This window comes from Mastomys coucha, unplaced genomic scaffold (genome assembly GCF_008632895.1).
Source record: "Mastomys coucha isolate ucsf_1 unplaced genomic scaffold, UCSF_Mcou_1 pScaffold21, whole genome shotgun sequence".
NCBI classification, from domain to species: domain Eukaryota; kingdom Metazoa; phylum Chordata; class Mammalia; order Rodentia; family Muridae; genus Mastomys; species Mastomys coucha.
The window spans coordinates 131,260,938-131,265,737 of NW_022196904.1; positions in this window are offsets into that span (position 1 = coordinate 131,260,938).

Below are 4,800 nucleotides of genomic sequence, written 5' to 3' on the forward strand. Positions count from 1 at the left end.
TGCCTACAGAGTTCAAAAGAGGGTAGCTGATCTGGATCTGGAGTTAGGAATCGTTGTGATCCATCACGTGGGTTCTAGGAACTGAACTGAACTGGGTCTTCTGCCAGAGCAGCAAGTGCTCTTAACTTCCGAGCCTTCACAGCAACCCCTGATCGATTTCTTTTAAAGATGAAATACTGTTTGTTTTAATTTTCTTTACTTTCTTATTTTTATTACACTGTATATGTTTGTGCATGTGTGTGAGCTTGTGTGTGTGTGTGTGTGTGTGTGTGTGTGTGTGTGTGTGTGTGTTTGTGTGGTGGGGTGGGAGGAACAACTCACAGGGAGTTGGTGGCTACTTGTTACAGCAGGTAAGAAACAGCTATCTCAGGGCCTGGAAACATGGCTCAGTTTTTAAGCGCACTTGCTACAGTAAGTGTTAGCATTCTGTATAAACTCCACCCTCACAGATACCTGCCAGGTATGCTCCTCCCCATGGTCATGGTCATTGTCTCCTGGCAACGGCCAGGTATGCCTTGCCCTATAAAAGGGGTTGCTTGCCCCCTCCTCTCTCTCTTACTCCTGCTTCTCTAACTTGCATCTTGCCCCTTTATTCCCCCCCTCCATTCCCTTCTCCCCTCTCTCCACATGGTCATGGCCAGCCCCTACTTCTCTATTCTCTTCTTCTCTCTGCCTTTCTCTGCCTCTGCTATCCTCTTAACTCCCCTTCCCATGCCCTAAATAAACTCTATTCTATACTATACCAGCGTGTGTCTGGTCCCTCAGGGGGATGCGATGCCTCGGCATGTGTCCACCTCCTCCCCCCACACCTCACCAGTACATATTCTTATAGCTCTTTCTTTTTTCATGATCACAACAGTGAGGCGGTGGTGATTCACACCTTTAATCTCAGAGGCAGAGGCAGGCAGATCTCTGTGAGTTCAAGGCCAGCCTGGTCTACAGAGCTAGTTCCATGACAGCCAGGGCTACAGAGAGAAACCTGTTCTTGAGCAACGGAACCAAATCAAATACAAAATAAATAATGACAAACAAACAGTCAACAGTTGGTGCTCTTGCAGAGGACTTGAGTTTAATTTCCTCCACCAATGTCAGGTGCTCACATCTGCTTATAACTCCAGCTCTAGAGGATTTGACACCTTTCTGGACACCAAAGGCAATTGCACCTGTGTGTGTGTGTGTGTGTGTGTGTGTGTGTGTGCACATAAATAAAACAAAATAAATCAAGAGAGAGAGAGAGAGAGAAAGAGAGAGAGGCTGCAGTTAGAGGAGAGTGAGTTTCAAGGCTTGGCTGAACCATGTAGCAAGATTCTGTTTTACAAAATGAACAAAAATTATTTTAATTCTGGAATTTAAGCTCCATTTATAGGTACACATGAACAGTATAATTCTCCTTCCAAGTGATTCCTGTAGCTTTACTCACAGCTCCATCTAGGAGCTTCCCTGATGGGGAGATGCACTCTGTCAAGCTGTGGGGTTCTGGCCCACCTCCCTCATCCTCCTTCTGACATTGAGTTGCTGTGTAAAATCCACCTCCCAGTCTTAGGCCTCTGTGTTTACCAAGTGAGCTGAGTTATTCAAACTTGTTCTTACAAGCGTTTGCATTTAACTGTCTCATTTCAATATCAACCCTTCTCTGTTTTCTTCCCTTACCCCATCCTTCCCCCCCCCCCCACCAGTTTCTATTCTGGATCTAATTTGTCCCAGGCTTTGACCCTGCTGTGTAGTGAAAGATGACCTTGACCCAGTTAATGAGGTGAGGGGGAGGGGAGGTGGGGAGGCAGATTGAACCCGGGGCTTCATGCATGTAGAGCCAACACTCTACCAATGGGGCTATCATCAGATCTCATTGAACTTCTGTTGTTGTGCCAGGAAACTTTTGTGAACCCCCAAAAGACCACCAAGGAGCCAGTTCTGATGCAATCGCATTAAGGTCTCTTTACTCAAACTCAAGCTTGGGCTCCCTACCAACCCCGACACAGCAGGAAAGTGGAGCCCTGAGCCTAGTTTTAGGCAATTTATAAAGGCAAGAGGGGGTATCTAGCCTGATCCACATCTGATTGGGGGTCCATTATGGCTTTAACATAATTGGCTGGTGCTGGGTGCCAAACCATAAACATCACTTCTGCTTTCCTCCTGATTGGTGGTTGTTAGGAAGTGAAGTGTCAGGGGCGGGCTTGTAACCTGGGAGTGTAGATTTGCTGGGAATAACCTGGGAAATGGTGCTAGACACAGGTCTTGGGGCGGGAGATGTAGCCTGGAAACTGGTGCTAGGTACAGTCTTGTTAGTTAACTTGAGTTCAACCTTAGGTCAGGGTTCTCTAAGACAGAGTCTGAACCCAAAAGACTTGGTCTCTCACAGTTACAGGCAATTGTGAACTGCTCAGGGTGGGTACTAGGAACCAAACCTGGGTTCTTGGAGAAAAGCTGTAGGCACTCTTAATCATTGAGCCATTTCTTCAGAATCTATACCCCTTTTCTGTGTTTTTCGAGACAGGGTCTTCTTGCCTTGTAGTCCAGGGTGGCTTTAAACTAATGTGTCACTACGATCAACTTTCTCATTCTCTTAGATCTTAGATGGAATTTTTTTTTTTGGAAGCAGGGTTTCTCTGTATAGCCTGGTTGGCCTTGACTCATAGAGCAGCCTCTGCATCCTGAGAGTGGTGGGAATAAAGGTGTGTACCACCATACCTGGTGAGATTTTAATTTTTTGTAGGGGAGGCCTTATTTTTCTGTGATTTATTCAGAAGCTACACACACACACACACACTCACACACACACAGAGTTTCCTCTTCCTCTCCCATTTTACTTTACTGAGCTCGGTGTAGAATCCAGTGCTGTATCCTGAGCAACACCCTAGCCCCACAGTCCCTTGTCATTGGCAGCCCTCCATACTTATAAACACAGCACTGTGTCGGACAGTGTCTCTCATTGACCTGGAACTGGTTAAGTAAGCTCCACTGTTTGGACAGCAAGCTCCAGATCTGCCTGACTTCACCTCTCCAGCATGTTTATCCACATCCACGATGACTCTACATCTTGCTCTGTTTTTCACTTAGCAAATTTGGTGTATTTGAAGTGTATCTATATTGTTCTGTGGAAAAAGAGTGGGATGTTTCTAACTGCAGACAAGCATTCTACTTGACACTCACCCCTCCAGTCAAATCCCATCACCCTGCTGGGAGCTCTTTGTCACCACACAATGTACGGTGATGAGCCACTTGTTTCTGGTGGCTACTGTATCCAAGATGGAGTCTGTGTGTTGGAAGCTATGCACAGGTTGGAAGCTATGAGACTGCAAGGCCAATAAAAGCACTTTGTGTTCATTTGATTTATTCACATTCAAATAACACTTGGAACTTCTTTGTGTTCTAACTAACCATTTGTGATTCGTCATTTTTCTATCAGGTAGAGACAGGAGGACTCTTGAAGCTCAGGGACCAAATAGTCTAGTCTAATCAGAGAGTCCCAGTTCCCAGCCAGTGGAAATCCTGCCTGAAAAAACAAGGTGAATGGCTGTCTTTCCTGTCACTATGACAGGGTATCCCAGCAAAACCAGCTTGAAGAGAAAGGGTTATTTGGGTTTACAGATCAAGAGTGTGCTCCTTCACGACAGGGAAGCCAAGGGAGCCCTCTTTAACCATCAGGAAGCAGAGAGGGGTGGAGGAAGGAATGGCTCAGCTCATGTTCTCCATTTTATACTGTCCAGAATACCCTGCACATAGAGTAGCTACCACCCCACCCCAACCCGCTCCCAATTAAAGTGTGTCTTCCCACATCAATTAAAGTGTTAAAGGCAAGCCCTCATAGACATTTTCAGAGCTTAACCGGTCCAGATAATCCTTCAGAAGTGTGCCTGGAGGCCTGGCTTCTAAGTGATTGCAAGCTCTGTCAAGCTGACAACAACTAATCACCACAATGGCCTCTGAGGAATGACAGCCAAGATTGACCTGTGGCTTCCACAAACTCATGCAGACACTCACACACAAAAGACATTTGTTTATCACTTTATTGTTTTAAGCAGGTGAAGTAGGAGGCAATAGGAAGTTTTTAGAAAATAAGTTGTGGGGGGAAAGAAAGTGGCTTGGAAGAGTTAGGGTCTGGAAGGTTAAGAACCTGCTGAAAACAGTCCCTCACAGGTCAGAAGCACAGACCTTGTGGGTCAAACGCTGGACCTTAGCATCTTCAAAGAGGCAGACAGTGACACCCTGTGGCCATCAGATGGGTAGCTACCTTTACATGGGGCCATTTCCAGGGCTTATAAAGTACTTTATTCCAGAGGGAGGGTGGGATTAAGACCCAGCTGGAGGGTTGTACCAGGGAAGGAAATTAGGACTTGGATGAAAGGTGGGGATGAATTACAAGTATTGGGAGGAGAATCTGTGGGAAGGAAGTAATCTAGGAACACTAGGTATGGCATGGAGCATTGAGAGAACTGAAGGTCTAAGGTCAGAGGTTTAGATCTTACACTGGCAGCACACGGGGGCACAGCAGCTGGACTGGCAGCAGGAAGACCCACAACCTGAAGAGCAGCAAGGCTTGCAGCAGCTGGACTGGCAGCAGCAGGGCTTGCAGCAGCTGGATTGGCAGCAGCAGGGCTTGCAGCAGCTGGACTGACAGCAGGAAGACCCACAGCCTGAGGAGCAACAGGGTTTACAGCAGCTGGACTGACAGCAGCAGGGCTTGCAGCAGCTGGATTGGCAGCAGCTAGATTTGCAGCCCCCACAAGAGCCACAGCCCCCACAGGAGCCACAGCCTCCCTTGCAGCCCCCACAGGAGCCACAGCCTCCCTTGCAGCCCCC